Source organism: Rana temporaria, chromosome 2 (genome assembly GCF_905171775.1).
Source record: "Rana temporaria chromosome 2, aRanTem1.1, whole genome shotgun sequence".
Lineage (NCBI taxonomy): Eukaryota > Metazoa > Chordata > Amphibia > Anura > Ranidae > Rana > Rana temporaria.
Window position 1 is genome coordinate 316,537,528 of NC_053490.1, and position 13,244 is coordinate 316,550,771.

The 13,244-nt window shown below is 38.5% G+C and overlaps 1 long non-coding RNA gene across 1 annotated transcript; it reads left to right on the forward strand.

Moving 5' to 3' along the window:
* Positions 1-335: 335 nt before the first annotated feature.
* On the forward strand, positions 336-4,788 carry LOC120927031. Its single transcript, XR_005747020.1, has 2 exons — positions 336-1,154; positions 4,012-4,788. It is a non-coding gene; the product is annotated as an uncharacterized LOC120927031 (long non-coding RNA).
* Positions 4,789-13,244: the final 8,456 nt, after the last annotated feature.

Genomic DNA, 13,244 nt, shown 5'->3' on the forward strand with positions numbered 1-13,244 from the left:
TTGGAAAAGTGAATTATATCATTTGTTATATATTTAAGTATATAGCTCATAAGCTTCTATGGTATAGATTGGCATATGGTTGACATTAGCCTGAAACTAGCTTCCTGTTGAAATTCTACCATCCTCCCATCGTAGGAGATATAAGGTTACAGCTTGTAAGAAGAAAAGTATATTAACTAAGAATATAGTTCTTTATTAAGACTATAGTATTTCTATGTATATATAGTGTTATGGTATATGTATGTGTGTATATGTATATATATATATATATATATATATATATATATATATATATATATATATATATATATATATATATATATATATATATGTATATTTGATTTAGATGTTAAAGGACATTTGTCTTATATAGGTTAAAATGTAGCTACTTATTCACAGCTTACAGCCCTATCCTCAGGGATTTGAGAGTAATTGACCCTCTCTTTCTCTTCTAAGGAAGATTTGAATTTGGCGCGTTTTTTGTAGAACAAGTCAAAAATGAACCGTTACATGACGTATTTTTAGAAGGGTGGGGGTAGGTTATATTTGGGCTCTCTCTTCTCTTGAATGCTGCTCACACTCAAGCTCACACACTTGGAAATGAGCTGACATGCTCACAATCTCACTCACATTTAGAAGAAGGCTGACATAGCCACACACACACAAAGATATATATTTGCAACTTTCATTTCAAGATTAAGAAACTTATTGATGCTATTTTTATATTCTACAATTGATGATATTCATGTGATATTTTACTATTTTATCATTAAATACATTTTGGAGTTTTTACACAAGAACGGAACGGATTTTCTTGGAACTTTTCTCATCAATATGAATATCGATTATTAATACAATAATATCGATATACAGACTTTATTTCAATGGCGAGCCTTAGCCAGAATCGATTTGCTTGAATATCGAACGTTTTTGAATTATTTCTCCTATCGCTTGTCGAGAGGGAAAACAAGCATTGATCATGCAGACAAGCTTCAAGGAGAAATAAAAACGAAAGAACTTTCAGCATCATCGAATGGATCTGGAAACATAGAATTATTTGGTGAAGAAGTTTACACACGTAAGAAAATCCTGTTTTTTGATGACGTAATTTCCCGTAAAGAGAGGGAAAGCGCGAAAGAAGTTGTCCTAAATTGGTAAGTAATGGATTTTATTAATGAATTATCTAGTGAGAGTAATTTAGAATTCAAAAATCTGTCAAAATTTGTTAAAGATGATGAATTATGGAGGTACATGTTCAATGAATGCTTACAATCTAATATTGAGATCCAAAAGTCAAAATTTACTTTTAAGAAATTCAGCAAACAGATTAGGAATTTGATGAAGCTTGTTAAAGTTTTTGATGCAATGATTTTAGCTCCTGAAAGGAATGATAATTGTGCAACAGGGAAGGACAATAGTCTATGTACTAAATGTTCAAGTTTGACTGAACGAATAGATGATTTGCAAAGTGCAATTCAAATAAAAGATATTCAGTTGTTGGAATTACAGAATAATGTAATGTTTAAAGCAGAGTTAAGCTACAGTAATGATAGTGATGATTCTAAGAAAAAGTCTGTTGTGCCGGTAAAGCGGTCAATTGGAAAATATGACCAGGAACTTGAAGTTTTGTTTAAAACTAAAGTAATGAATACAGATACAATATGTACAGAAAGTCTAGATAGACAGAGTTTAAACACACAAAGAAAAGATGGAGAAATCAGAGTTGCCACGTGTATGGCCACACCCAGATATGATGAGATTCACGTCACAGACAGAATTGAGCAGACAGGAAATGCTAATTGCTTTCAGAGTAAAGAAAGTGGATATGTACACAAAGAAAAAACATTGGAATTAGGAAAGGAGGAACATTTTGAGCAATTTGTTCATCCTTGTTCAAAGTCGATTGACTTGCCTTATGCCTCAGAAGTCAAGCAGATCAGTACATTGACTGTTAATGACGGTTCAATCAATAAGACAAACAATACTGACAATGAGATAAATGGATTACTTCCATTGACTAAATCAAGGAAAAAAGAAGTTTTAACTTCTCCAACATTAAATTATGTTGCTCCAATTTTAATAGATCAGTCTATTTACAGTAATGTTGGGAACATTTCTACAGCAGTCGCTGACATGTCTTCAGATTTTAAATGGCCTCATACAAAAGCCAATCTTGTATTGAAGAAATTGGTTCAAACACATAAAAGTCTTTGGAGTCAGACCAAAAGTGACACAGGTGTGTTTAAAGATATTGAAATTGATATTGAAGGAAAAGATCCCAAACCTCAAAGTCAAAATAAGTTGCCACAAGAAGCAATAGGTCCAGTTTCTGACATTGTACAAGAATTTTTACAGCAAGGAATATTAAAGAAAACACGATCTGTGGTAAATAATTGCATTTGGCCTATCAAGAATGCTGATGATGAGTATATGTTATCAGTTGATGTAAGAGCATTGAATAAGTGCATTACAAATGACACACCTATTATTCCTGATTTAAATTTAATGTCACACATGGATGCCAAGGCTAAAATATTTTCTGTATTGGAAATAGCCAACAGTACGTTTTCAGTACCATTAACTAAAAGCTGTCAATATAAACTTGCATTCAGCTTTAATAAAGAAACCTATGCATTCACTAGATTAATTCCAGGATTGGACATTAGTGATGGCATAGTACATGAGAGTTTGCAGGAAGTATTATCTAAATTCTCTAGACCAGAATGTATTTTCCAGCATGTGGACAAGTTTTTGTTGACCACAGAAACTACAGAAGAGCACATTAATCTTTTGTCAGAGTTATTTTCGCTATTAGAAACAGCAGGGCTGAAACTGAATACTGAACTAGTTCAATTGATGAGAAGTCATGTAATATTCATGCACATGCAAATTAGTCATGGACATAGAAGATTATCACAGGAAAAAATCAGAAAAGTTTCTGCTTTTCCAGTTCCAACATCTTACAAGGCATTACATAAATTTTTGAACGAAATAAAGTGTTGCAAAGAGTTTTTACAGAAGTATGATGATAAAGTTAAACCATTATTTGATTTGTTGAGACAAAAAGATGATGTGTTTGATAAATGGGGTCAACCCCAGACAGATGCCTTTAAAATGTTGAAATGGGATGTGCGGAATGCTCATTCATTGAGTACAATTGAAATTGGTCCATCTGTGAGATTGTACACTGATTTATCAGAGAATTCGATTTCAGTTACTTTGTCACAATTAAAAAACGGTAAACAGAAAATAATAGGATATTTCTCCAGAGGTTTGACAAATATGGAAAAGACATTTGATGCACATACTAAGCAATTGTTAAGTCTTTATTTTGCAGTTAAAGTAACAGAAAAGATTGTGAGATCTAGTCAGATCATATTACCGACATCTGATCAATCATTAAAACTTCTCCTACAGAGAATTAATTCAGGAGAATTATATGACAGATATTGCCCATTTGTTAAAACGTTAAAATCTAAATCTATACAGGTAGATTTAATAACAGAACATGTTCAGCAAAGTGTACAAAAGGATGTTTTTAGAACTGCTGAGAGAGGTTTTAAGCCAGTATTTGTTGATGATATCAAGATTCATTCAGCAGGTTATTCTATGTGCTACTCAAAAAATATCATTCAGCCAAAATTCTACAGAAAATGCTGAATTGGAAGATAAAAATTACAGTACAGCACGCATTACTCTGAAATTTGTAGGGCAGAAGTGAATAGATATATTTCATTTCAGTCCTCTGGGTTGATTGAAAACATTTCTGTGTTTGTTAAAACAATGTTTTGAGTCATGACAAAAAAAAAAAAAAGAGAAATTGCGTCTTGTAATATTTAAAATACACAGAAAATAGTATAAGAAGTATAGGCCTAGTTTAAGAAAAATAAAGTCAAGTAAGGCAATTACAAATGTTATAATCAAAATATGTTTTTCATGTCATGATGAAATATTAGGATATATAAAATGTATTTTTTCATTCAAAAAAATTGATGCTGCATTCTTTTACAGGATCTGACTTATGAGTCACCAAAAGAAGAGAAATGTCATATTTCTAAGATCTTCCAGATGCAAACAAGCCCTTTGAAACTTAAGAATATAGTTCTGGGAGAAGATGACATATGAGATTCATTCGTCATAATTATTGTTGTCTTTCTATGTTCAATAAAGTTTTCAACTTTACAGTACAGGAGTACAAGAGGAAGAAAAAGAAAGAAGAATCAATACCTTTTAATGAGAGGGAAATTTCTAAAAACAATTGACTTTTTATTTTTGACGACTGATGATATAATTTTATCCATCAGATATATTGTAGTTTTTATATATGAACTTTTTATGTGACAAGATATGTTTTTCATATCAAGAAGAGATATTTGTTACACACCAATTTTTAAAACACATGTAGTGTACTTTCAGAGTTGAAAGGGTTAAACTTTTTTACAATGAAGTCTAGTTAGTAGGAACATCTGGTGTTAATTAAGATAGAGTACATGTTTCTTAAAGGTACATAAACAAGATAGGATTAACTTTACCTTGTAATATGCATTTGCAAATTGAAGTTAAGAACATATTTTATATTTACATTTTGACAAGGTTATTAGAAATGTTGTATGGATTATAGTTAAATATGCTGAGCACAATTTGGAGGGAAAATATGAAATATATATTTCTGAAGTGACATTCATACTTCAAAGTATTGTACAACTATGCTACAGTCATGGATTTAGGAATATTAAGGGGTTGATTTTATGGCAAAAGGAAGAAGAAATGAATAAGGTATAAAAAAAAATATTTTATGGTACATGAAGCAAAAGTTTTTTTGAAATCATTTTTCCTTATGTGGAATTGGAATTGAGAATATATTCAAGTCAATTATCTTAAGATTTATTTGAATGAATACATATGTGAAGCAAATGATTATGAATGAGATTAGATGGAAAATGAAAGATTGTTAATCAATCATTTTGAGAGGGAATTGTTATAAAGATTTTCTTTAATCTAATATCTAATATTCATCTATTAACAATATTAACACATGAATGAATGGAGTTGGGTCTTTGAGAATAATGGACTTGGATATGTTTAAAGTATTCCATATAGTGTCTGGATTTGGAAAAGTGAATTATATCATTTGTTATATATTTAAGTATATAGCTCATAAGCTTCTATGGTATAGATTGGCATATGGTTGACATTAGCCTGAAACTAGCTTCCTGTTGAAATTCTACCATCCTCCCATCGTAGGAGATATAAGGTTACAGCTTGTAAGAAGAAAAGTATATTAACTAAGAATATAGTTCTTTATTAAGACTATAGTATTTCTATGTATATATAGTGTTATGGTATATGTATGTGTGTATATGTATATATATATATATATATATATATATATATATATATATATGTGTATATATATATATATATATATATATATATATATATGTATATTTGATTTAGATGTTAAAGGACATTTGTCTTATATAGGTTAAAATGTAGCTACTTATTCACAGCTTACAGCCCTATCCTCAGGAATTTGAGAGTAATTGACCCTCTCTTTCTCTTCTAAGGAAGATTTGAATTTGGCGCGTTTTTTGTAGAACAAGTCAAAAATGAACCGTTACATGACGTATTTTTAGAAGGGTGGGGGTAGGTTATATTTGGGCTCTCTCTTCTCTTGAATACTGCTCACACTCAAGCTCACACACTTGGAAATGAGCTGACATGCTCACAATCTCACTCACATTTAGAAGAAGGCTGACATAGCCACACACACACAAAGATATATATTTGCAACTTTCATTTCAAGATTAAGAAACTTATTGATGCTATTTTTATATTCTACAATTGATGATATTCATGTGATATTTTACTATTTTATCATTAAATACATTTTGGAGTTTTTACACAAGAACGGAACGGATTTTCTTGGAACTTTTCTCATCAATATGAATATCGATTATTAATACAATAATATCGATATACAGACTTTATTTCAACTACTCCTCTGGAAACAAAGCTGGCAAATTTTTAGCACGTCACCTTAAGGACCAGAGGACTCGTACGAAAATCCCCTTTATTCGCAACCCGACCAATGATAGCAAGCTGTACGACCCGAATGACATTGCCAACTCATTTGCTGACTACTACTCGTCCCTATATAACCTAAGAGACGACGGTAACACCCCACAGCCCACGGACCAGGACATACAAAAGTTTCTGGCCGATCTATCTCTCCCCACCCTGTCCCCTTCTCAACTAAAGAACTTGAATGCCCCCATCACAGATGAGGAAATTCTGAAAACGATAGCCAAGATGCCCCTAGGTAAATCTCCTGGTCCTGATGGGTTACCGAACGACTATTACAGGACGTTCGGCAAACTCCTTGCTCCTGCATTGTGCTCGGTGTTCTCACAGGCCATGTCCTCCGTAAGCCTCCCCCCTGAGATGTTAAATGCCTATGTTGTAACCATACCCAAACCCGGCAAACCCCCTGATATCCCTTCCAACTTTCGCCCCATCTCACTATTAAATACTGATGTTAAGCTTTATGCCAAAATCCTCGCCCACAGGCTTTTAACTGTTTTGCCATCATTAATCAACCCAGACCAGTCCGGTTTTACTGTAGGCAGACAAGCTTCTGACGCCACTCGCAGGATTGTTGGGGTGGTGCAGCACGCTTGGGCCTCTGGAACGCCTTCTCTGCTCCTCTCTTTGGATGCGGAGAAGGCGTTCGATAGGGTCCTCTGGGGCTATATGTCCCAGACTTTAACTAAGTTTGGGTTTCGGGGTCCTATCATATCAGCTATCCTAGCCCTCTACTCTCATCCCCTGGCCCAGGTCTACACCTCTAATTGCCTCTCCCGACCTTTCCATATATCCAATTGGACACGTCAGGGGTGCCCCCTATCCCCCTCGATTTTTAATCTCTTGATTGAACCACTGGCCGAAAAAATCAGAACCCATCCTCAAATCCTAGGTTTCTCTATCCAAGACACACTCCATAAGATTAATTTATTCGCCGATGACATCATCCTATCCATAACATCCCCTGCTAAATCACTTCCGCACGTCCAAAGTGTTCTTCAGTCCTTTAGTAACATCTCCTATTATAAAGTTAATTGCTCCAAGTCGGTTATACTGCCTATTCATCTCCCTCCCTCTGACCGGGCCTATTTGGAAGGTGCCTTCCCATATGCATGGTCTACAAATAGCATCTCATACCTAGGCCTTCAGATCACAGCAGACCCTTCGGGATTAGCGGATGCCAACTACCCAGCTCTGATAGGGAAACTCTTGAGTGAGTCCACCCGGCTGGCTAAGACAGAACTCTCCTGGTCTGGGCGTCTTGCTTCCTTTAAGATATTACTGCTACCCCAGATCCTGTATGTCTTTCGCACGCTCCCTGTCCCCATAAAGCCCCCTCACCTGAGATCCTTGAACTCTATCTTGCGGACCTATGTGTGGAGCGCACGCAGACCCAGATGCTCTAAAACACTGCTAACTAGACATAGATCTGCCGGTGGCATGGGTCTCATGGATATAAGGGACTATTACCGCGCAACCCTCCTGAACCAACTAAAGACATGGTTTACTGACCCTCCGGTGGTCCCTTGGTGCAATATCGAACGGTCATTAAGCCCCACTAAGGACTTACCCTCCCTACTATTTCTTGATAGGATGAGACCCTTTTCCCTACACCAGCTTCCCTTGTCCATTCGGGCCTCCTTGGGGGCCTGGAGGGACCTTGGGCTCATCTCCGACCCTCGAGATGTGATGGTGGTAGTACCAATCCCCATTGAAACCCTAATGAGTGCCATCCCCAATATCAACCTTGGAGACTGGAGAAGCAGGGGCATCACCCATATCTCGGATCTTTTCCATGAGGGCCGCCTCGTCTCTTTTCATCTCCTCCAGTCCACGTACCACCTCTCCTCGAAAGACACATACAAATTCCGTCAAGTATCTCACTTCCTACAATCGGTTAACAGCCACAAAATTCTCCTTCCGGTCCAAGTTTGGAAATTCTTTACGTCCTCCACTCCCCTTGTCAAGCCCCCCCGTTTCTGAAATGGGAGGCGGACCTTGGCAGGACCTACACAGATTCACAGTGGCAGGTCGCTCTCAATTCGGTCTTCAAGGCCTCTAAATGCTCTAACCACTGGGAACTTGCCCAGAAGAATTCTTTAAGGTGGTACCTCACGCCATACAGGATGTCCAAATTTTCGTTAGCTAATTCTCCTCTATGCTGGAGGGGATGTGGAGAGGTGGGTAACATTATGCAAGTTTTTTGGAAGTGCAAACACCTGACTAGCTTCTGGAACAGTGTGTTCAGATGTATATCCTCTATTACAGGTGTCATTACACGGCCGGAACCTGACCTGGCTCTGCTGAGTTTAAACATTGACAAATTCCCCCCTCAGTTCCGAACTGTGGTAACACACCTTCTGCTAGCCTCTAGATCCCTCATCACTTGGAACTGGAAGTCCAATGTAGTCCCCAATCTCTCAAACGTAATCTCTCTCACTCGCGATAATTGCGTTTATGAATCCCTAATCGCCTCCAGAGCTGGACAGAGGAGGAGCTTTGATAGGAGATGGCTGATATGGACTGAGTGGAATAAGGAGTGACCTTACCTTAGTTAACCGATTGCTTATGTTCTCTTAATGATTACTTACGTTTCAGCGGAGGTTCCCTCCATGCCCTGGTATTAACACGCTCTGTATTGGTTTTAACTACGAGGTCCATCCCACTCCCTTTCCCACTCCCTTTCCCTCTACCCTCCCCATCCCACTCCCTTCCCTTCCCGATCCCTTTCCCACCTCCCCCCCCTGGGCCCTTGCCCTCCCCTCCTTATTTTTTATTTTACTATTATTTATTTCCCTATCTGTACTCGTATTATTGTTTGATACCTTACTTTTGCTTGTTGCAATTGCACCTCCGTTATGCATCGTTTACCAATGCTAATCGTCCATGTTTGGACCCGTAAAGTTGGTTGTAAGACCTGTTTGAGGATGCCGACTAATCTGTTGTGTTTTACCATGCATCCGAGATATCTTCAAGCTGTAAAACTAATGTTACCATGTGACTGTGTCCTACACTCTCGTATGATTACTTGTTTCGATGATGTATGACATTCTTTTGTATGTACAAAAATTCCAATAAAAAACTTAAATGGAAAAAACTATACTTTAACTAACCTCATTTAATTATTATTATTATTATTATTATTATTATTATTATTATTATTATTATTATAGTTTAGCTAACCTCAATATGTATAGCTGTTTTATACACCAGCAAGTTATTATGCTATACTAGTGCAAGTGAGTCATACGTACATGTATATGAACATCCAGAAGGCATTCTATCTAGATATTAATCAGTCTTCCACTAAATAGTAAATACTAAGAGCTAGATTCAGGTAGCTCGGCGCATCTTTTTGCCGGTGTAGCGCATCTCATATGCGCTACACCGACGTAAAACAGGGAGCCCAGAACAGATTTCCCAAAGATCTTGCGCCGTACGTTGCGCCGGCGTAGTGTAAATGGGCCGGCGTAAGCCCGCCTAATTCAAAGTAGGCAGGTAGTGGGCGTGCCTCATTTAAATTAAATTGACCCTATGTAAATGAAGGGCCGATCGACCGGTGCACGTGTGCGCATGCTCAGAATCACGTTGCATATACTCCCTAACATACGACAGGTCAATGCGAACGACGTGAAGGTAACCTACGCACAGCCCCATTCACGTACGACTTACGTAAACGACATAAAATTTGACGGCTGTTCGGACGTCCATAAACATAAACATTGGCTGCGCCTCATATAGCAGAGGTAACTTTACGCCGGACGTAAGCCTTACGTAAACGGCGTAGCGGGCGCAAGTACGTTCGTGAATCGGCGTATCTAGCTCATTTACATATTCTACGCGTAAATCTACGGAAGCGCCCCTAGCGGCCAGCGTAAATATGCACCCTAGATACGACGGCGTACTAAGACTTACGTCGGTCGGAGGAAGCAGAAATTCAGGCGTATCTTGTTCCCTGAATACCGCGCATAGATACGACGGCGCATCTTTTAACTTACGCAGCGTATCAATAGATACGCTGACGTAAACTGTTCGTGAATCTAGCTCTAAGTATACAAACTTAAATTAATAGTCATTGCTCTACAGCAGGTGTAAGAAAATTCAGTGGTTTGAACAAGAGGCAGAAGGAGAGCAGATTTCCAGTATATGAACTTTTATTGGGGGCCTTTGAACTCACCTCATGTTTGATACAGTGCTGCAAGAGCTAAAGCAAACACACACTTGTTACATTATTAATTTGTTCCAGTCACTGTTGATTTACTCCAGAAGGCTATCCTGAGATATTGTTGGAGTCTAAGTCAGTTGTTTTGGCTGTACAGTGAAACATTGGAGTATTTCTGAGTGTTTCCTAGTATTTCTGAACAGTTCAGAGTGGCTCAAAGTGTCTCCGGTGCCCCCACCCCTCTGGCCAAATTTGGTACTGCACACCACAGAGGCTTGAATCCTGCTCGTTTTGCAAGACAACACTCGGAAATCGAGTCAGGATTATGAAAAAAAAGCTTGTATTACGAAACGCTTGTTAATCGCGTCGCTCTCAATCCAAGGTTCCACTGTACAGTTAAAAAATACCTGGATGTCTGGACTAAAATGGGAAGAAGGATGAAAGCTAAAAAGTGCATTTGGGAGAATTTGTGCTGCAGTATTGGGAAGATCTTTCTAAAAAATATTTAATTCATATTAAAGAAATAATACCATTATATCTGGAAAAGTTGGCTATATTTTGATAACCAAAATTTATTGGTAGTCAATATTTTATTTGTAGTCTATATATATATATATATATATATATATATATATATATATATATATATATATATATATATATATATATATATATATAATGAAACTTTTTTATTAATACTCAACGTAATTTTCCTTTCCTGCTCCGTCATCATGTCAGCACACTATGGTTTAACTGTTCCTCATTAACCCTCATGACCACCTTCTTCCAGCATAATAAATCCCTGTCCTCCCCTCCCCCTCGTGTTCTCTTTTGTAGCGGCGACAGGCCACTTAGGGAGGGAGGTAAAGTTGTGCTGATGTAAGAATGGACACTATGGGATAGACTCAAGCCAATATAGGGTGGGAAAGAAACAACAAACTCGCCCATTTCCATGTTTCACCACACTTTAATTCATTAATTGGTCAAAGGAGTCAATACTACCACCGCTCCAAACATCAAAGAACTAGCGGCCACTATGTCCAGTTTGTAGTGCTGAGCAAAAGTTTCACAGAAACCCAAGCTAGCAGTCCTGCATATGTCCTCTACTGTTATCTTTGCCACGGACACCCACGAACCTGCCATCCCCAAAATTAGCCTGTATAGTCTGTGGGGGAGCAAGTCCCTGTTGCTTGTATGCCAAGGAGATAGTTCTTGTGATCCAGGTGGACAAGATTATTGATGGTGCTGCCTCTCCTTTCTTGGGTCCCGAAGGGAAGATGAACAGATTATTTGATTTGCGTATATGTTGTGCCCTTTGATGATATGTTGATGTTAAGCCGGCCATGTCAAGTGTCTGGTCTCCATCACACTCCACCTGCCTTGAACCTGCCTGCCAAGGCAGTGAGCCCCCCCAGCCCCGAGGTCTGGCATCAAAAGTAATCACAATCACAGTCCCCTGGGCTGAGAGGCAAGCCCCACAACAGGGTCTTTGGCAAAGATCCATACCGGCATTCCAGATCTTCTGGTCCAATGACCAGCCATTCCACTGTCCCAGGAAGAACATTTGGAAGGCTCTCATATGAAACCTTGCCCGCGGTACCGCCGGGATAGCTGTGGTAAACATCCCCAGCATCATCATGCAGTCTCTTGCTGACAGCGCCGGAGTCTCCATCACCCTGAAGATACAGACTTTCAGCTTGGCCACTTTGCAATATCGCAGAAGAATCCGACCTGTCTGGTTGTCAAACACCATACCTAAATACTCCATCTGGGCAGGAATAATATTGCCCTTTTGACTGTTTATCAGCCACCCAAAGTTGGACAGAATCACTATCACCTTGTCGTGCCCTAGTGCCAGCTCGCTTAAATTTGCTATGATCAGAATGTCGTCTAGATAATTTTTTTATCCCCTGCAACCAGATAAATACTATGTTCGCCAACAGGATCGTGGAGAAAACTCTGGGTGCTGTATTGATGCTGAAGAGCAGACATTTGAACTGATGGTGTTTTTCCTCTACTGCGAATCTGAGGTACCTTTGATGTTTTTTGCAGATTGGGACATTAATAAATAAATAAGCATCTGTCAAATCGATTGAGATTAGCCAATCTCCTAGTTGAACCACTGATGATATTGTATATATTGACTCTATCCTAAATCTTTTGGAAATTATAAATTGATTTAGGGACCTCAGGTCCAACACCGGTCTGAGCTCTCTGGATGCTTTGGGTACCAGGAATATTGGAGAGTATACTCCTTCCCCTGGCACTCCTGTGGCACTGACGTAATTGCTTGTTTCTGAGATAATTTGGCTACATATTCCTGCAAACACTTGCGTTTCCTCTGATCCTGTTGGTAATGTGTTCGGACAAAGATATCCGGAGGTTTCTTTTGAAATCTTATTTTGTATCCATGTTTTACGGTCTGTCAGAACTAATGGCCCTTCACCTTCACTGTCCATTCCCTCCAGTATATTGCCAATCTGGCTCTAACTTGGAGGGTTTGGACCGATTGACTGTCAAAATAATTTTTCAGTCTTTTTTCCTGCCTGTCCTGTGCTAGACTTCACTTTCCACAGGAAGGAGCTCTGTGTCCCCTTCCATTGAGGTCTGGTGTATTCCCAGCCTGGCATGTATAATCTGGCCTTGCAGCCCCTTTTGGAATCAAACTGGCCTGATCGAAAGGGTTGCTGTCTTTTTCTTGATGTTTGAGGCAATAGAACAAATTTTTCACCTGTGACCAATTTGATTGCCTCTTCTGGGGTCTTTCCGAACAGCATCTTGCCATTATATGGAGTGTTTAGATGCTGCATCCACAATCCAATGTCGAAGCCACAGCGCCCTTTTTGCAGTCACCGCATTGGCCATCATCCTAGCTAGTAATCTTTCTAGATCTATGGAAGACTGGGCCAGGAAAGAGCCTTGATGACTTTAGCTGTCTCCACTCCAGCCTGCATTGCAGTCTCCACATTCGTAACCCAGACCTTCAAGGCCCATGAGA